The 21908-nt window shown below is 36.6% G+C and overlaps 1 long non-coding RNA gene across 1 annotated transcript; it reads left to right on the top strand.

Moving 5' to 3' along the window:
- The first annotated feature begins 715 nt into the window (after positions 1–715).
- Positions 716–16399, top strand: LOC113619028 (uncharacterized). Its single transcript, XR_003432258.1, has 3 exons — positions 716–817; positions 13825–13828; positions 16389–16399. It is a non-coding gene; the product is annotated as an uncharacterized LOC113619028 (long non-coding RNA).
- The last annotated feature ends 5509 nt before the right edge of the window (positions 16400–21908 follow it).

The raw sequence follows: 21908 nt of genomic DNA, 5'->3' as shown, positions 1-21908 counted from the left end.
GCTTTAGTTTTTTAGACCAGTTTTAGAGTCACAGAAAAATTGAGAGGAAGGTACAAAGATTTCCCGTGTATTTTCTGCCTCCACACATGTATAGCCTCCCCTGTTATCAACATCCTCCATCAGAGTGGTACATTTGTTATGATTGATGAACCTACATTGACACATCATTATCAGCCAAAGACCATAGTTTACATTAGGGTTCATTCTTGGTGTTGTACATTCCATGGATTTGACCAAATGTATAATGACATGTATACACCATTATGGTATACAGAGTAGTTTCACTGCCATAAAAATCCTCTGTGCTCTTCCTATTCATCTCACCCTCCTCCCTAATCCCTGGCAACCACTGATCGCTTTACTGTCTCCATAGTCTTGCCTTTTCCGGAATGTCCTACAGTTGGAATCATACAGTATGTAGCCTTTTCAGATTGGCTTCTTTCATTTAGTAATATGCATTTAAGTTTCCTCCACATCTTTACATGGCTTGATAGCTCATTTCTTTTTAGTGCTGAATAATAATCCATTGTCTGACAGTTTATTTATCCATCCACCTACTGAAACACATCCTGGTTGCTTCCAAGTTTTGGCAATTAGGAATAAAGCAGCTGTAAACATTTGTGTGCAGGTTTCTGTGTGGATATAAGTTTTCAAATCATTTGGGTAAATACCAAGGGGCAAAATTGCTGAATCACGTGGTAGGAATATGTTAGTTTTGTAAGAAAGCACCAAACTGTCTTCCAAAGTGGCTGTACCATTCTGCATTCCCACCAGCAATGAATGAAGTTCCCGTTGCTCTACATCCTCCCAGCATCTGGTGACATAAAAATAGTGTCAGTTGGGAATTTGGGCCATTCTGTTAGGTGTGTAGTGGTATCTTGTTTTAATTTGCATTTCCCTGATGACATATGATATGGCCATCTTCTCGTGTTTATTGCCATTTGTACATCTTCTTTGATCAGGTGTCTGTTAAGGTCTTTGGCCCATTTTTAAATTGGGTTTTCTGTTTATTGTTGAGTTTTAAGAGTTCTTTGTTTATCAGACATGTCTTTTGCAAATATTTCCTCCCATTCTGGCCCTGTCTTTTTACTATTTTGATAGTGTCATTTGCAGAGCAGAAAAAGTTAATTTTAATAAAATCTAGCTTATCAGTTCTTTCTTTCATGTGTCGTAACTTTGGTGTTGTCTTTAAAATGTCATCGCCATACCCAAAGTCATCTAGGTTTTCTCCTATTTTATCTTCTAGGAGTTTTATAGTTTTACATTTTATTTTAGGTCTCTAATCCAATTTGAGACAATTTTTGAGAAGTGTATCAGGTCTGTGTCTAGATTGATGTTTTTGCATGTGAATGTCCAGTTGTTCCAGTACAATTTGTTGAAAAGACATTCTTTCTCCATTGTATTGCCTTTACTCCTTTGTCAAAGGTCAGTTAGCTATATTTAGGTGGTTCTATTTCTGGACTCTGTTCCATTGATCTATTTGCCTATTCTTGGCCAATACCACACAGGCATACTTACTGTAACTTTATAATTAATCTTGAAGTTGGATAATATCAGTAGCCCAATTTTGTTCTTAAATATTTTTTTGGCTATTCTGGGTCTTTTACTTCTCCATATAAACTTTAGAATCAGTTTGTCAATATCCCACAATATAACTTGTTGGGATTTTGATTGGGATTACATTGAATCTATAGATCAAGTTAGGAAGAACTGACATCTTACTAACATTGTCTTCCTATCCATGAACATGGAAAATCTCTTCATTTATTTAGTTCCTTGATTTTGTTCATTAGAGTTTTGTGGTTTCCCTTATAAGGTATTGTAATATTTTGTTAGATTTATACCTAAACATTTCAGTTTTGGGGGGTGCTAATGTAAATGGTATTGTATTTTTAATTTCAAATTCCATTTATTCATTGTGGGTATACAGAAAGTGATTGACTTTTGTGTATTAACCTTGTATCCTGCAACCTTGCCTTAGTTGCTTATCAGTTCTAGGAGATTTTTGTCAATTCTTTTGGATTTTCTACATAATTATGTCATCTGCCAACAAAGACAGCTTTATTTCTTCCTTTCCAATCTGTATACCTTTTATTTCCTTTTCTTATTACATTAGTTAGGACTTCCAGTATAACTTTGAAAAAGAGTGGTAAGAAGGGACATCCTTGCCTTATTCCTGTACATAATAGGAAAGCTTTGAGTTTCTCATCATTGAGTATGATGTTAGCTGTAAGTTTTTTGTGGCTACTTTATCAAGTTGAGGAAGTTCCCCTCTATTCCTAGTTTACTAAGAGTTTTTATCATGAATTGACATTGAATTTGTTAAATATATGCATTCACTGCTTTAAATTTTCCTCTAAGCACTGCTTTGTCTGCATCCTAGAAATGTTGATAAGTTGTGTTTCACTTTCATTTAGTTCAAAATATTTTAAAAAAATTTTGAGATGTCTCTTTTGACCCATATGTTACTTAGAAGTGTGTTGTTTAATCTCCATGTTTTTTTGGGATTCCATTTATATTTCTGTTATTGATTTCTAGTTAAATCCATTGCTGTCTGAGAGCAGACATTGTGTGATTTCTAGTCTTCTAAATTTGTTATGATATGTTTTATGGCTATCTTTCTATTTTGTTGAATTTCAATGTGAACTTGAGAAGAATGTGTATTTTGCTCCTTTTGGATGAAGTAGTCTATTGATGTTGATTATATCCAGATGATTGTTGGGATTTTGAGTTCACTTACTGATTTTCTGCCTGCTGGATCTATCCATTCCTGAGGGAGGGGTGTCAAAATCTCCAAGTAGAATAGTGGATTCATCTATTTCTCCTTACAGTTCTATCATTTTTTGCCTCATGTAGTTTGCCCCTCTTTTGTTAGGTTAGTACATGTTAAGGATTATGGAGAATTGGAGAACTTGGAGAATTGGCCCCTTTATCATTATGTAATGCCCCTCCTTTTTCCTGATAAATTTCCTTGCTTTGAAGTCTGCTTTGTCTGAAATTAATATAGCTACTTCTACTTGCTTTCTTTTGATTCGTGTTGGCTTGGTATATCTTTCTCCATCCATTTACTTTTTCTTTTTTTTTTTTTTTTTTTTGCGGTGCATGGGCCTCTCACTGTTGCGGCCGCTCCCGTTGCGGAGCACAGGCTCCGGACGCGCAGGCTCAGCAGCCACGGCTCATGGGCCCAGCTGCTCTGCGGCACGTGGGGTCTTCCCGGACCGGGGCACGAACCCGCGTCCTCTGCATCGGCAGGCGGACTCTCAACCACTGCGCCACCAGGGAAGCCCCATCCATTTACTTTTAACCAATATGTTCTTTATGTTTAAAGTGGGTTTCTTGTAGACAACATAGAGTGGGTCTTGTTCTTTGATACCCTCTGACAATCTTTGTCTTTTAATTGGTTTATTTAGACCATTGATGTATAAAGTGATAATTGGTATATTTGGATTAATATTTACCATATTAGTTACTGCTTTGAGTTGTTGCCCTTCCTATTTTTGTCTTCTACTCTTTTTCTGCTTATTTTTTTAATTGAGCCTTTTATATGATTCCAATTTTTCTCCTTTCTTAACATGTGTTATACATTTTTTTCCTATTTTAAGTGGTTGCCATAGAGTTTGAAATATACAACTAATCCAGGTCCTCTCAAATAACACTATAATTTCATGGATAGTGTATTTTATAATAAGTAAATAATGCCAATTCCTTCATTCCATCCTTTGTATCATTGCTGTCTTTCATTTCACTTGTCTATAAGCATACATAAACATACATACAATATTGTTGTTATTGTTATTTTGAGAAAACTATTATCTGTTCAATCAATTATGAATAAGAAAAGTAAGAGTTTTTATATTACTTATTCCTTCTCTGTTGCTCTTCCTTTCTTTATGTTGATCTGAATTACTGATGTATAATTTTTCTTCTCTCTGAAGAATTTTTTGTTAAACATTTCTTGTAAGGAGGCAACAAATTCCCTCAATTTTGTTTGTGTTAGAAAGTCTTTATTTTCCTTCATTTTTGAAGGATAATTTCACAGAGTACAGAATTCTGGTTTTTGATTCTTTTCTCTCAACATTTTAAATATTTCACTCTGCTCTTTTCTTGCCAGCATGGATTCTGAGAAGTCAGATGTAATTCTTATCTTTTTTCTGCTACAGGTAAGGTGTATTTTCCTCTGGCTTCTTTCGGGACTTTTTAGTTATCTTTGATTTTCTACCATTTGAATATGATATGCCTGGGTATAGTTTTTTGGCATTTATCCTGCTTGGAGTTCTCTGATCTTCCTGTATCTGTGATTTGATGTCTGACATTAATTTGGGGAAATTCTCACTTATTTCTGTTTCAAATATTTCTTCTATTCCTTTCTCTCTTCTCCTTCTGATATTCCCGTTATACATGTGTTATACTTTTTGTAGTTGTCCCGTAGTCCTTGAGTATTGTGGGGGTTTTTTTTTCAGTCTTTCTTTTTCATTTTGGAAGTTTCTATTGAGATATCCTCAGACTCAGAGATTCTTTCCTCAGCCATGTTCAGTACACTAATGAACCCGTCAAAGGCATTCTTCATTTCAGTTACAGTGTTTTTTATCTCTAGCATTTCCTTTTGTTTTTTTCTTAGAATTTTTATCTCTCTGCTTACATTGCCCATCTGTTCTTGCATGCTGTCTACTTTATTCATTAAAGCCTTGTATTGGTGGGCCTGTAGCTGGTGTATTAAATTAAGAATATACAGATTATGACCTGCTGAATGAGAAGGCACAAGCCATCCACATGACAGGTAGCTCCCTCATCATCTGGGCTCCCACTCTGGGGAAATGAAAACCATGGGGACATTTTGATTGAAGATGCAGTTTAAAACACTCACATAGAGGAAGTAAAGTCACAAGATTTATTACTTACAAATCCCAGAAACAAGGGAAGCAGTCTGTGCAGTGAGCTGGGAGAAGGGTGGTCCTCCATCCCAGGTTACAGGCAAGAAAGAGATAGAAGACAGCACCTATTATTTATAAGGGGGTTGGGGCTGAGGTCACTAACTTTTTGTGGGCTCAACTCTAAGTAGTTATTTTAAAAGGTGCCCTGGGAAAAGCAAAGTAGGAACTTGTGGCAGGAATCCTAAGTTCAGATTCTTATCTAAATGTCCAGACTCTGGGTGTGAGCGTGGTTGTTATACTGTAAAGTACCTACACAGCAACTCAAAATAGCCAGTTTCTCATCACAAGCCTTTAACATAGTAATCATAGTTGTTTTAAGTTTCTGGTCTGATAATTCCAACATCCCTGCCATGTCTGTTTCTAATGCTTGCTCTGTCCCTTCCAACTTTTTTTTTTTAATTTTAGTATGTCTTATAATTTTTAAAAATAGCCAAACATAGATGTACTAGATGAAAGGAATTTATGTAAATAGGCCTTTAGTAACATGGGCATAATGTATGGGGAAAGGGGAAGTGTTCTAGAGACCTATGATTGCGTCTCAGTCTTTTAGTCAGTCTGTCCCTCTGGACTGTGAACTTCACAAATGCTTCTATCTTCTTTTCCCCCACCTTAGGTGAAACAGTATGGCTTGAGTGGTCTGGAGATGGCTATTTCCCTTTTCCCACATGGAAGGCTAGAAAGGGCTGGAGCTGTGCATTTCCATTCCTCCAGGTCAGCTGGACTCTGATAAAACTCTAGCAGATTAGGCTGTGGTCAAATAATTTCTCCGGAGCACAGACCTTGTTTAAGAAGAACAGTGTGTTCCAGCGTATTCAAATTAGTTCCTTTCCCTGTTCCTTGCTGGAAGCATTAGGGGATTTTTCTCTGATATTTACTGTAAGAACCTGTATGATATCTTAGAGATAAAAGCCATAAAAGAATGAGGCTCTCCTACAACTAGGTCTTCCTGAAGTTTTTTTACTGTCAGATTTGTTCACTCTGAGCTTCCAAAAATTCATCAATTATAGTTCTGATTTTTCTACCATAGCACTGGTTCCTGTAGAGATTTCAGCTTGTGAGTTTCTACCTTGTAAGTTGCGATTGTTTGAATTCACTTACCAGACTCTCCAATTTTGGGGGCAGCAGTTTGTCCCATGACTTTACTTCTCTTTTGCATCTAAGAAAAGTTGTGAATACTTCAATTTGTTCCGCTTTTTCTTTGTTGTTAGGATGGAGTGGTCCGCGTTTTCTTTGTTGTTAGGATGGAGTGGTGACTTCTAAAGTCCTATGTTGTACCAGAAACCAGAAGTCTTGAATTCTGTTTTCTTATACTGTAGCAATTGCTTAACATTATTTCCCATTTCAGTTTGCTGCATATTTAGAAAGTGACTTTTTGAAGAGATGGAGCTTTGGGATTCTTATCCTGCATTATTTTTTAAAATTAAGGTTTAATTCACACATCATAAAACTTAACCTTTTAAACTATGCAGTTCAGTAACTTTTAGTACATTCACAAAGTTGTGCAACCATCACCACTATCTAATTTCGGAATAATTTCATCATTCCCCCAAAGCAACTTGTTTAGCAGTCATTCCACATTCCTCTCTACCCCAGATGCTGGCAACGATTAATTTACTTTCTGTCTTTGGATTTGTCTATTTTGGACATTTCATATAGATAGAATCATACTATATGTAATCTTTTGTGTCTGGATTCTTAGCATAATGTTTTCATCCATGTTTTGTCATGTTCATCCATATTGTAGCATGAATAAGTATTTCATTCCTTTTTGTGGCTAAATAATATTCCATTCTATGAATATACTATATTTACCTATTCATCAGTTGATGGAAATTTGGATTGTTTCCACTTTTTGGCTATTATGAACATTGTTGCTATGAATATTTTTATAAGTTTTGGTGTGAACATAGGTTTTAATTTCTCTTGGGACTGGAATTGTTGACTCATATGATAACTCTGTGTTTAACCTTTGAGTAACTGTAACTGCTTCCAAAGAAGCTGCATCATTTTACATCCTCACCAGCAATGTATGACGGTTCCAATTTCTCCACAGTCTCACCAACACTTGTTATTGTTTCTCTTTTTGACTATAGCCATCCTAGTTGGTGTGAAGTGGTATCTCATCATGGTTTTGACTGGCATTTTGCTAATGACTAATGACATTGAACATCTTTTTATGCACTTCTTGGAAATTTGTATATCTTCTTTGGAGACTTGTCTACTCAGATTCTTTGTGCCTTTTTTAATGGGTTGTCTTATTGATAAGTTGCTAAGAGTTTTAAAATATATATATTCTGAATATTATACTCTTACTGGATGTATGATTTCCTATTCTATGGATTGTCTTCTCACCTTCTTGATAGTGTCTTCTGAAGTACAAAAGTTTCTAATTTTAATGAAGTCCAACTTATCTATTTTTCTTTGCTTGTGCCTTTGGTGTCATATCTATGGAACCATTATCTAATCCAAGGTCACAGAAATTATATCTGTTTTCATCCAGTAATTTTACAGTTTTATCTCTTAGGTCTTTGATTCATTTTGAGTTAATTTTTGTATATTGTGTGAAGTAGATGCCCAACTTCATTCTTTTGCATGTGAGGATCTAATTGTCACACTGGATGACTTATTATTATTATTATTTTAACATCTTTATTGGAGTATAATTGCTTTACATCGTTGTGTTAGTTGCTGCTGTATAACAAAGTGAATCAGCTATACATATACATATATCTCCATATCCCCTCCCTCTTGCATCTCCCTCCCACCCTCCCTATCCCACCCCTCTAGGTAGTCACAAAGCACTGAGCTGATCTCCCCGTGCTATGCGGCTGCTTCCCACTAGCTACCTATTTTACATTTGGTAGTGTATATATGTCAATGCCACTCTCTCACTTTGTCCCAGCTTACACTTCCCACTCCCCGTGTTCTTAAGTCCACTCTCTACATCTGTGTCTTTATTCCTGCTCTGCCCCTAGGTTCATCAGAACCTTTTTTTTTTTTAGATTCCATATATATGTGTTAGCATACGGTATTTGTTTTTCTCTTTCTGACTTACTTCACTCTGTATGACAGACTCTTGGTCCATCCATCTCACTACAAATAACTCAATTTCGTTTCTTTTCATGGCTGAGTAATATTCCATTGTATATATGTGCCACATCTTTATCCATTCATCTGTTGATGGACACTTAGGTTGCTTCCCTGTCCTGGCTATTGTAAATAGTGCTGCAATGAACATTGTGGTACATGACTCTTTTTGAGTTATGGTTTTCTCAGGGTATATGCCCAGTAGTGGGATTGCTGGGTCCTATGGTAGTTCTATTTTTAGTTTTTTAAGGACCCTCCATACTGTTCTCCATAGTGGCTGTATCAATTTACATTCCCACCAACAGTGTAGGAGGGTTCCCTTTTCTCCACACCCTCTCCACCATTTATTGTTTGTAGATTTTTTGATGATGGCCATTCTCACTAGTGTGAGGTGATACCTCACTGTAGTTTTGATTTGCATTTCTCTAATGGTTGGTGATGTAGAGCATCCTTTCATGTGTTTGTTGGCAATCTGCATATCTTCTTTGGAGAAATGTCTGTTTAGGTCTTCTGCCCATTTTTGGATTGGATTGTTTGTTTTTTTTTTGATATTGAGCTGCATGAGCTGCTTGTATATTTTGGAGATTAATCCTTTGTCAGTTGCTTCATTTGCAAATATTTTCTCCCATTCTGTGGGTTGTCTTTGGATGAGATTTGAAGAAGATCAAATAAAGATATCTTTGTGAACGGGGTCTTCCAGGGGATGACCAGACAGGTCAAATAATGGCAGTGCTCTGGGGAAGAGAAGCCCCATAGAGTGGCTGCCAAGCTTCTGGTTTTCACCATGATCATGGGTTGTTGCTTTCCAAGGATACTACAGAGCTGGAGAGTGGGGAATGAGAATAGGGCAAGTTAAAATGACACAGAACTCACTATATTTCCTGAAATTCAGTCACTTGTTTTGAACAAATGCTCCATGGATTGCTACAAGCCTTTGGTTAATTTCCAGAGTTCTAAAAAAGTTGATTTTGGCAAATTTTACCAGTGTTCTCATTGCTTTTATGAAGGAGAGGTTTTTCAGATGTCTTTACTCTTCCATTTTCACTGATGTCACCCCTGCACTGTTATTTCTATGTTACATTCTCACCATTTTCTAATCTGTCAGTCGTATTTACTGTTTTATTGAGTCCCTGCCCCTCACCCCTCTTAAAGATTGGAGCCTGTGTCCTCCTTATCCAGTCTTTTGATATTCTCCCTGGGCCTACAGCATGGCTTTTATCCTAAACATTTTGGATTGGATTCACTGTTTTCTAGATACAGTGCCTTGTTCTGTCTTGCTTTGACCTTCATTTTCCTGGAAAACTTTTGTAAGTAATTTCTTAAGAAAGTGATATGTGAGAAGAAATAGGTATGTATTCTTGCATTTTTGAAATGTCTTCTTCTTGCCTTCACTCTTGATTGATAGTTTGGCTAGGTATTGAATTTTAGCTTTAAAACTTTTCCTCAAAAAATTTGAGGGCATTGATCCTTTGTGTTTCTGTCTGTTATTTATTGCCACAACAATGATGAATAACAAAGTACCTTAAATAAGTCCAAACATTTATCATTGCTCCCAATTCTGTGAGTTATCTGGGCAATTCTTTTAGTCTCAGTTGGGATACTTATGAGTGTGGTCTGTTAAGAGTAGCTCTGTGACTGCTGATTTTAAATGGAATCACATATTTGGGAATTGGCTAGCTGTAGGCTGGTCTAGGATGACTTCATCTGGAGTGACTCAGCTATTTTCCATATCATTCTCTTATTCTCCCTCCATGTTAGCCTGAATACGTTCTCATGACAGTAGCAGGGATCCAAGAAAAAAGCTGAACACATACAAGCTCCTTTTCAAATCTCTTTTGCTAATAACTCATTGGTCAAAGCAAGTCATGTAGTTAAGCTAAGAGTCAGATGAGAGAAGACTACAAATTTACAAGGCAAAGGGTTTGATATGGTGAGATTATTATTTTGAGCCAGTAATGTGCTTAATTTATTATGGTGTTCTAGTATATAATGTGGCTGATGAGAAGTCTTGTACCAGTCTAATTCTTATCCTTTTGTTTTTGTTTAGGATTTACTCTTTATCCTTGACCTAAAATTTCAGAGTGGTGCATCTAGGTACATTTAAAAAATATTACTAAGAAGTAATTTTAATGTATACTTGGTGGATACTTTCAATCTGAAGATTTGTCCCTAAACCCTGAAATTATCCCCTGTGATAACTTTTTTTCTCATCATTTTCTTTTTACACTTTGAAGTTCCCATTAATTGAATCTGCTGGATTTGTTCTGCGTGTCTCCTGTCTTTCATAGAGTCCATGTTTTGGTCTTCTTATTCTGGGAGATTACCAAAATTTTGTTTTCCAGTCATTATACCAAATATTTATTTTGGCTATTTAAAAAAATTTCTAAAAGCACTTTCTTGTTCTCTTCCTTTTTCATTGCTTTCTATTTTAGTGTTATGGATGTAATTTCTGAGTAAATTATAAATTTTCTTTTGTCTTTTAAATTTTTTTCTTCTATACCTTGAATTATTTGTTTCTACCAAGGTCTTAAAATTGTTTTTTTTTTTTCTCTTTTTTTTTTTTTGGGGAGGTGGGGAGGTCTTTCTGTTTTATAAAGTTGGTTCTCCTCATATATATACCTGGTAGTCCTTAGTTTTCCATTTACATTCCTGATTAAAGTATAGGATAACTGGCATGTGCCTCCTTTATTATTTTATGCATAGCTTTATTTTCTAAATTTCTTTATTTCTTTATTTAAATGTCTTCTCTGAATGACCATTTTTACCAAGAGTCTATGTGGAGTGAGTAGTTTTCATCACCTGTCTTGCTTTAAGACCAAGGGATGGAGTAAGGTTAGTGCTGAGGACAGAATAGCCCCTACTCAAACATATGGGAAATTTTTATCCTTTCTGTTGCACACTGGACACTTTATTGTTTTGTATAGTTAAGTCTTCCTGTCTCTTAGCTCTCTAACTAGATTAAAGTGTGGGAACACTATTATATACATACTTTACCTCACAAAATTCTGCTTTGGCCAAGACAGTTGTGTAATTACATTGATTAATTAACCTGTTGCCAGAAGACTTTAATACTTGAGCAAGCTTCCCTTTCTTGCTAGAAAATGTTAACTGATCTTACTTGGTTAAGAATAAAAAAAACTTACTTCCAGTTTTACTCTAAGTTGTTTTTCTTACTAGAATCCCCTAATTAGTTTAGGTATTTCACATTCCAATAACTAAATTTATTTTGCAACTTCAGAGTTTCCTGGGATTTCCCATAGAGTCAGAGATATCTGCAGAATAATCTGGGAAAATTTTTGAAGTAGAAGAAGGAGTACGTGAACATCTACTGAAATTCTCATTAACTGTACTTAGAAACTGAACTTTATCGATTAAAAATTAGTTTCAATCTCTGTATGATATGTACCCCTGGAAATCTTCAAATCAGTATTTTCTAAGTTTTTGTTTCTCTTTTTTGTAAAGTTTATTTTGGAAAATTTCCATAATACAAATGTAGAGAGTATTATCATTAACTTAAATATCCATCACCCTGAATTATCAACAGTTCCCAATTTTGTTGCTTCTACTCCCTGCTACATTTTTTCTTCTGGAGTATTTTAAAGCAAATTTTAGTCATCATTTCATTTCACCTGTTTTTTTTTCTTCATAATCACTATGCCATTTTCAAACCAAACCAAATTTAAATTTCTTAATGTCATCTAATAGTACATAGTTCAGGGCTTCCCTGGTGGCGCAGTGGTTGAGAGTCCGCCTGCCGATGCAGGTGACACGGGTTCGTGACCCGGTCCGGGAAGATCCCACATGCCGCTGAGTGGTTGGGCCCGTGAGCCATGGCCGCTGGGCCTGCGCGTTCGGAGCCTGTGCTTCGTAACGAGAGAGGCCGCCAACAGTGAGAGGCCCGTGTACTGCAAAAAAAAAAAAAAAAAAAAAAAATAGTACATAGTTCAATTTTCCTTGTATCTCAGAAATGTCTTTTTTACTTTTTAGAATTAGGATTCAAGCAAGACACATTCACTACATTTGGTTATTATGTAAGTTCCTATCCTGTCTTTTGGAGTTCTGACTCCTTGTTTTTTTTTCTTATCAGTGTTGTGTTAGGGCACTGGTTCTCAGTTTTTGTGTTTTTTTTTTTTTTTTTTTTGCCTCAGGACTCCTTTACTCTCTTAAAAATTATGGGGGACTCCAAAGAGCTGTAATTTATGTGAATTATTTATAATTTAATTTGTTTTTAATTTATTGAGTTAATATTTACCAATTAGAAAATAAAACAAATTTAAAACATATATTAATAAAAATATTTTAAATAATTTTTTTCATTAAAAATAATAATAGTAAACCCATTGCATGTTAACATAAATAAAAATTTTATGAAAAATAATTAATTTCCAAAACAAAACTGATTTAGTGAGAAGTACAATAGCACTGTTTTACACTTCTACAGATCGCTAATGTCTGGCTTACTAGAAGGCAGCTAGATTCCACATCTGCTTCTGCATTCAAACTACTGCATTATGTTAATTTGATTGAAGAAATACATATGACTACATATATATGAAGAAATATATATATATGAAGAAAATCTAGCCTTCATACAGTTATGAAGTCCTGTAGCTTTTTTTTTCCCATGGATATTTATTTATTTTTACTTTTAATTTTTGACTCATATTTCTATTTTATTTTTTTTTTGTTTAACTTTTTATTTTATATTAGAGTATAGCTGATTAACAATGTTGTGATAGTTTCAGGTGCACAGCAAATCCACTCAGCCATACATATACATGTATCCATTCTCCCCTGACTCCCCTCCCATCCAGGCTGCCACATAACATTGAGCAGAGTTCCCTTTGCTATACAGTAGGTCATTGTTGGTTATCCTTTTTAAATATAGCAGTGTGTAAATGTCAATTCCAAACTCCCTAACTAACCCTTCCCTCCACCCTTCCCCCCCGCCGGTAACCATAAGTTCATTCTCTAAGTCTGTGAGTCCGTTTCTGTTTTGTAAATATGTTCATTTGTATCATTTCTTTTTATTTTTTAAAATTTTTTATTAATTTTTTTCATTTCTTTTTAGATTCCACATATAAGCGATATCTTACGATATTTCTCTTTCTCTGTCTCTGAAGTACTGTAGCTTTTGAAGAACTCCATAGTATTCTTGTCAGACAATAAAAGTGCAAAAGCAAATAATATCTCAGTGTTATTCTAAAGATAGTCTTGACCTGCCAGATCACATAAATAGGTCTCAGGGACCCTGGGCTTCTACTCCTTACACTGAGCCACGATGGCTCCCCCATCTCATAGAGGTGCTTGTCTTACTCTGCTCCATCTAATAGCTCTAGGACTGTGGTGTTTGGGAAGAAGCGAGAGTGGGACAGAACAGAAATCTTGAACTTTATGTATAAGTATTGAGGTTTATTATAGTACTGAAGAGTTAATTCTGAAACTTGTATGCGTATCACGTTGAGAGAGTGAGTAAAAATATTGATGTTGGGAACAAGGGTTCTTGCTGTAAGAAAAAGGAGAGACAAATGTAGAATTGGGAAGGTGAGGAAGAATCTTGTACTTTAATGAAGTTGAATTGGGGATATAAGTATGAACTAATCAATATGAATTTATAATGTTTAAAAAATGTATTTCCTAATTCTGTCCAGTAGAAGGGCATAGAAGCAATAGCATCATAGTAACAATTTTACTTGTGCCCAGATCTTGTCTTCTGAATCCCTGCTTTTGAGAAATGCCTGATTACAGTCCTGGGAAAGGAGGGCACAGGTGAGCCTTAAACACCTTGTGGTGCCAGCAGGCTGAGATGTGTGCAATGACAGGTGGGACCCCCAAAGGATATGGGAGCTACCTGGAGGGTCTCCCACTGGACTTAAACTATCTGTGTTTTACTGTTACTTAGCTATTTTATATTTGTCCATATTTATCAAGTCCTTGTATCTGTGACTCTTTACACAAATGTGAAACAAATTTGCAAGTAAGCAAATAATATTATAAAATCAAATATAAGTCAATGACCTGTTTTAATATGCATATTTTGTTGAAACTAAATTACCTTTTGTTAGGTGTAATATATTTACTTTGTGTGTTTGAGCTTCAGCTCTACAGATGCAGAGGATGCCTGCTTATATAAGTATGTTGTACAGAATAGCGTTAATAATTTCAAAGCTTTTAAAATAGTTCATTATAATCAGTTCACCCTTCATCAAAACTCTACCAAGGAACAATCCTAGATGTCACTGTCAATAATATATCATTTTAACTCTAAAGCTTCCATGTTTATTCAAGACAAGATTAGCATTGTGTTGTTATTGAATTCTATATTACAATGGCATCTAATCAAATTACTGGAGAAGAAAAATATCTGAAGTTCTTGATTTTTGCAGATGTTGAAAATGGTAATAGTTCACACACTGAGCCTGCTCTCAGACTGAGGCCTATCTGTAAATACTGGAAGTGATTTGTACACCCCATTTAAAAATGACATGACTGTAACTCAGGTTTCCCTATTCCTTTTCTTAATCCCTAGCTAGAAATTTTAAACTGTTGAAAACTTCTATTTCTCCCTTGATGGATGTGAGTACATTTAGATCTTAAGTCCATGTTTATGTTATTTCTCATAATTTGTGACAATTAAATTAGTACATTTCTTCACCATACCATGGTGTTCTTATATCAAATTGGCTTCAATGTTAGTACCTTAAACTGAAGTCTGTTTCTGTGAAAGACATGCTTTTCAACTATAGATTCTCTTGGTAAAAGGAAATTGTCTTTATAACTGATAAAAATAATTCAATACAAAAACAGTGCAGAATAGTTAGCTTGACATTAGGTCTTACCAAACGATAGCAGTTAGCCATGCTTATTCCCACATACAAAGTTAAGTTCTGTGACTTTAGGTGGTCCTTGGTGCTCCCATAATCATTATTCTTGGGGAGGCAGGATTCATCTTTGAGGTGGCTTTTTGGATGATGCAGGATATATTCACATAATTTTTAAAGTTGCCAAATAAAAAAATAAGCTTTAAAAACATTCCTAGAGCACTTGTAGACAGTCCACAGTATCCTCTTACCCCCACCAACCCACCTGCCCCCCCCACCCCCAGAGAAAAATAAGACTTTTGGAAACACCCAAATGATGGATTTGGAACAATGTTTGGGAAAGGTGTAAATTAGGCCCGTTTTCTCTTGGTCATAATCCAGATTTCCAATTAATTTGATAGAAGCACTTCCAGTTGACATTCATTCACCAATTTTCTGTATTGGTGCAGTTTTTTCCCCTCTTAAAGGCTGTTTTCAATACTGATAGCATACTGAGCCTGTTCACATAAGCTGTAGGCTACTTTCTATTTTTATTTATTTTTTTGCTGTGTTGGGTCTTCATTTCTGTGCGAGGGCTTTCTCTAATTGTGGCAAGCGGGGGCCACTCTTCATCGCGGTGTTCAGGCCTCTCACTATCGAGGCCTCTCTTGTTGCGGAGCACAGGCTCCAGACGCGCAGGCTCAGTAGTTGTGGCTCATGGGCCTAGTTGCTCCGCGGCATGTGGGATCTTCCCAGACCAGGGCTTGAACCCGTGTCCCCTGAATTAGCAGGCAGATTCTCAACCACTGCGCCACCAGGGAATCCCTGTAGGCTACTTTCTATCACAGCCGTATACTTCTACCACCGATGAAATTGTTCGTTCTAAAATCTTTTTATTCCAGTTTTTAAATTTTATACAATCTATGTTTATTATATTATAATTATATAATCTTATTAGACACTGTATACATCAATGAAACAAATACTGGAAGGAGAATTATTTCTAGGAAAACTAAGATGAATGCTTTGGATGTTGATAAAAACATGGCACTGTGCTTGCTGCCTAATTAGGTGTGAATGAGAGAATTGAGATCAGAAGGAAGGATCATACTAATCTAGAAAACATTTTCACTTAAACTGCTTGACAAGGGACCCTGTGTTCTTTCCTGCCCTGAGACTAATTGGGAATTTAATGTGATGTTGTGATAATTTTCCTTATATCTGAAGATTGGTTAAATAAATGTGTACTTTCATGTTTTAGATAAAATGCTTAAATTACTAATCAATTTGTGATTGTCCCCATCAACCAACTTTTCTTTAGCCAGCCATCTACTGGTCCTGAGTATATCATATAATCCCATTACCTAAATCTTTAGTCCTAGATGGAAAATAAACAGTGATGCTAGGATAGTTATTCCATTTTCTTAGATGAGCTTTTATAACACGTCCTAGTGTTTGCTTTTTTTAAAAAAAATTTATTAAGAAGATGACATATATCTATTTGGTTCCTGAGAAGGGAAAGGAAGAAATTAGAAAAGACTACTGCAGTTATCCAAAAGTTTTGTAGAAGTGTCATTGTTCTTTATTCACAGTAGATGCACAGGAAAGACTTGATTCATTCCAAAAGTAGAGTAGAGCCAAGATATTTGTTTTTTTAATTAATTAATTTTATTTATTTATTTTTGGCTCTGTTGGGTCTTTGTTGCTGCGCATAGGCTTCTCTAGTTGTGGCAAGCAGGGGCTACTCTTTGTTGCGGTGTGCGGGCTTCTCATTGCAGTGGCTTCTCTTGTTGTGGAGCACAGTTTCTAGGCGCGCTGGCTTCAGTAGTTTTGGCACATGGGCTCAGTAGTTGTGGCTCGCGGGCTCTAGAGCACAGGCTCAGTAGTTTGGCACACGGGCTTAGTTGCTCCGCAGCATGTGGGATCTTCCCGGACCAGGGCTCGAACCCGTGTCCCCTGCATTGGCAGGTGGATTCTTAACAACTGTGCCACCAGGGAAGTCCACGATATTTGTTTTAAAATCCAAAAATGTTTAGGAATTCTTCCTATCTCTTTTTGAAGCTGGTCTTTGAATATTTGTATTCCTGTCTCCTCGTGTTTTCTGACTTGTGCTGGAGTGACCTGTCTGAACAGGGGATAATCTTGTTATGTGCTTATGGCTGTGGAGAAATTAAAGCTGCTCTTGGCTAAGGACTTGGACTTGAAAGAAATGACTGTGTGATGTATACAATTCCGTAAGCTCACTTGTCTCCTCTACAGGTCCATGCTGTTCTAACACCCATGTAGGTACTTGAAGATGTGCTGACCTTGACCTCTTACAATAACAGAAAGGTTTGCAGACTTACAGTTGAGATCTTTTAATAATTTGAAAGAATTCTGGAGAGATTTTGTCTCTGAAAAATACTCACCATATGAAAATGCAAGGTACTTTTTCCTCGAGTTGGAAATCAGTGAAGTTTCTCAACTCTAATTTACTTTTCATAGGCTATAATATCACAGTTTTGAGAATTTCCAGTAACCCAGGTTACAGCACAGCTGCACAGTTTGGAAAGCAGCTGCCTAAATGGGGTGGATCTTGTCATGCTTATTTGAAAGGATGTTTGTGGTTGTTTGACAAAATGAAGAGCTTAATCAGGATACAACTTTTTATTCTGTCTCTCCCTTCTCTATATGCTGCCTAATATTTTTTTATTAAATGACTTCTCTGATAATTACAAACACTTGGTTAATGTTAGAATATTTTTATTTTAATACATAGTTGGACAAGTTGACTTTTTCCCCTTTCTCTCCACATTCATCCCATGAGAGTGGTGAAGCAACTACCAACATCTTTTTGCCATCAACACAATTATTTTGTTGAATGTATTTTTTGGTAAATCCATGTTCACCCTTGAAAAGAGCCTGAGTTAGAATTTTCTTAAAGCCCCCTTTGTGTAATGTAGTTTTTGAAGAAATAGACTTTATTTTTGAGAGCAGTTTTAGATTCACAGAAAAATTGAGTGGAAAGTACAGAGTTCCCATATATCTCCTGCCTCTACACACGCATAATCTCCCTCAGTATCAACATCCTGCACCAGATGGTTACATTTGTTACAACGTATGAACCTATATTGACAAATATCTATAGTCAACATCTATATAGTCTTGGTGCTGTACATTCTGTGGGTTTGGAAAATGTATAATATCATGTATCCGCCATTATAGTATCATACAGTGTAGTTTCACTCTACTAAAAATCCTCTGCGCTCTGCCTAGTCATCCTTCCTTCCCCCCTCCTCCCAGCAACCACTGATCTTGTTACTGTCTCCTTAGTCTGCCTTTTCCAGGATGACATATAGTTGGAATCATACAGTATGTAGCTTTTTCAGATTGGCTTCTTTTACTTAGTAATACGTATTTAAGTTCCTCCAGGTCAGGCTTCCCTGGTGGTGCAGTGGTTGAGAGTCCGCCTGCCAATGCAGGGGACATGGTTCGTGCCCTGGTCCGGGAGGATCCCACATGCCGCGAAGCAACTAGGCCTGTGAGCCATGGGTGCTGAGCCTGCGCGTCTGGAGCCTGTGCTCTGCGACGGGAGAGGCCACAACAGTGAGAGGCCCACGTACCCAATAAGTTCCTCCAGGTCTTTATGTGGCTTGTTAGCTCTTTTCTTTGCAGTGTTGTATAATAGTCTGTGGTCTGGATGGGCCTCAGTTTATTTATCCATTCACCTACTGAATGCTTGGTTGCTTCCAAGTTTGGGCAATGATGAATAAAGTGGCTGTAAGTATCTGTGTGCAGGTTTTTGGCTGTATATAAGTTTTCAACTCCTACGGATAAATACTAAGGAGTGAGATTGCTGGATCCTATGGTAAGAGTATGTTTAATTGATAAGAACCTGCTAACTGTCTTCCAAAGTGGCTGTAGCAGTTTACATTCCCACCAGCAATGAATGAGAGTTACTAGTGAGATGTATTTTTAAGTACATTTATTTTAAAATTTATAACAACCTTATAAAATGGGTATTAATGAGGTTAACATGCAAAAGTGATCAGACTCAAGGAGACTGACTATCCTGAGGCTAAGAAACTAGCCTGGGGGCTTCCCTGGTGGCACAGTGGTTAAGAATCCGCCTGCCAATGCAGGGGACACGGGTTCAAGCCCTGATCTGGGAAGATCCCACATGCCGGGGAGCAATGAAGCCCGTGCGCCACAACTACTGAGTCTGCACTCTAGAGCCTGCGAGCCACAACTACTGAGCCCATGTGCCACAACTGCTGAGCTCATGTGCCACAACTAATGAAGCCTGTGTGCCTAGAACTCATGCTCTGCAACAAGAGAAGCCACTGCAGTGAGAAGCACACGCACCACAACAAAGAGTAGCCCCTGCTCGCTGCAACTGGAGAAAGCCTGTGTGCAGCAACGAAGACCCAATGCAGCCAAAAATGAATAAATAAATAAAAATTTAAAAAATGAATAAAATCTATCTAAAAAAAAGAAAAAAAAGAAAAAAAAGAAACTAGTCTGAAGTCTATTCTAGTTCAAAAGTTTGCATTATTTCTTTTGTGCCTTAATGACTCTGCTAAATATAAGCCATGAAGGACACATAAAACATTTATAAATGTTTTAAGTTGAACTGTTAAGGTTCAACTTAAATGTATTAAGTTGAACTGTTTTTTTCTAAATGATCTTGAAACATTATAATTAGACCATCCATGCACTACTCTATATATGTTGAAACTGAGGTCTAGCTTGCTTAAGTGATAGAGTCATGGTGACACAGCTAACTAGTAGTAGGGCCAATTTTGTCCCAAGGTCTCTTGACTTTGGATATTAGCACTGGTAAGACTGATTTTCAAATATTGCTTATGGGATTGTCTTGCTACATTATATTGACTTTTATTTTTAAAAAGTTTTTTTTTCTCCTTAAGATTCAATCCTTTTTATTTAAATTAGCTTTAACATCTGTTTTAACAAGGAAAAATTTCTAAAGTGAAAATATGCCTTTCACCTTTCTAGTTTATATGAGTATTTTTTCCTACATTTCTTTTACTTTTAAAAAGTTTGGTTCAATTGGATTTTTTTAAACAATGTTTTGCTCTATTTGGTCATATATATTATTAAATTTCCAGATAAATTCATATCTGAATAACTTGGAAAACTTGAGCATTTTAAAGTGAGAACTGACACAGAAAGGTGTATGTGTCATAAAAACAAAGAGAATTTATTCTAGTTGCCACAATAGATCGTTTCAGTTATTTATAGCTCCTCCAATGTAGTTAGTACTTAAATAACAACACAATGTTCATCTTCCTACTCCTGCTTTTCTACTGCTCTCTGCTCCTTGCATCCAGGTTCAACATACATTCATTGGTCATCTATTAATACTTTGTGCCAGGCTTCATGTGAGTGAAAGTATATGACATAGTGTGTATGTACTCAGCTCTTTATTGCAACCCTGCAGAATGGACATGAAACTCACAGGAAAATAATATGGCTTCCTTTCTGTTCTTTAACTATTAATTACTCCATGAATGTTTTCCTTCTTGCTAATGGTTCAATTGTTTCTTACTTTAATTTTCAATACTGTCTTACTTTAATTTTCATGTTTTACCTCCTCAACTATATATGGCATAATTTTCCTCCCATAAAATGTATCCTACCATGATTGATCCCTTGGTTTACTGAACCTCAAAAAGATACTACACCAATTTCTTTTACAGCTCCTGTGTTTCAGCTATATGTCGTCCAAGCCAGCACATTTCTACCGCATAGCATTTGATCAGCACATTAGGATTACAAATACATTATGGGAAAGAACTTTAGTAATGATGATGGTAAGCATCACTTAAAAGTAACTTTTAGATAAAAACTAAAAAATAATTAATTGATGATTATTATGATATGTTAAAGAATCTTAAGTAAAAAAGATGAATTTTCTATTGGAAGAGTGAGCTAGAAAGGGAAGTTTAGTGCTGGTACCCACTCTACTCTCAAACCCAGATGAGTTTAGTTCCCCACTTGATTATTAGTTAGGAGGCAAGCAGTGTGCTTGAAACTCTGTCTTTTCTAACCTCATCTCCTTCATGGATGTCTTGGAGACAAGTTCTTATGGTTCTGTGTCCTTCTCACCCCTCAAGCTAGGTGTTGCTTGGCTGTTATGCTATTATAGTCCAGGGACTTTAATTCTCAATCTGACTATGAGTACAATTTACTAGATGTATAGTGTGTCTAAACTAGTTGGTAGCGTTGGGGTGAAGGCAATCCATTTCTCGGACCAAAGGTAGGTCTCCCTAAAACTTAATTTTTACACTGTTGCAAGAGAAACAAGTGTGCCCGTTGTTATACAAGGGAAGTAGATGATTTTGAAAACACTATTATCTTTTTTTTTTTTTTTTTTTCGGTATGCGGGCCTGTCGCTGTTGTGTCCTCTCCTGTTGCGGAGCACAGGCTCTGGACGCGCAGGCTCAGCGGCCATGGCTCACGGGCCCAGCCGCTCCGCGGCGTGTGGGATCTTCCTAGACCGGGGCACGAACCTGTGTCCCCTGCATCGGCAGGCAGACTCTCAACCACTGCACCACCAGGGAAGCCCCACACTATTTTTATGAGTTTTTTCCACTTAGAAAAATGGAAAAAATTGTGTGTATTTGTACATATGTAACTGTATTCTTCTCATCCCTTGTACCCTCTCCCAAATATGGTTACACCCTTTGCTATTTTGCCCTGTAATCTTACTATTCCTCCAGTTAGATATCCTGTAATGTGCTTTATACATCTTGAATCTCTACTGCCTCATACAAAAGCTTGTAAACATCCCCCATCCCACACTGTTCTCTCCCCCACTTCTCTTCATGTCTTCTTCCAAGGACTAATCCCTCTTCCCACTACATATTCTATTAATTACATTATATTATGGCTGTTGGTTTAGCTATCTAGCCTAAATGGGTCCCAGAAGAATAGATCCTCTATATCCTTATTCCCTCTTTCTTCAATGCTTAGCACAGTATGTGGTGCAGACACAGAATAGGGACCAAAATGTTAGAATGGAGGATGTGTCTTGTGAGAGAAGATCCTCATTATCTTCAAGTGTGTGGGTACACTCTGAGAGCGTGCT

The sequence above is a fragment of the Aethalodelphis obliquidens genome, unplaced genomic scaffold, assembly GCF_003676395.1.
Source record: "Aethalodelphis obliquidens isolate GAN/ISIS:26980383/991018 unplaced genomic scaffold, ASM367639v1 scaffold1, whole genome shotgun sequence".
NCBI classification, from domain to species: Eukaryota; Metazoa; Chordata; class Mammalia; order Artiodactyla; family Delphinidae; genus Aethalodelphis; species Aethalodelphis obliquidens.
This window is presented reverse-complemented; position numbering and strand designations above follow the sequence as displayed.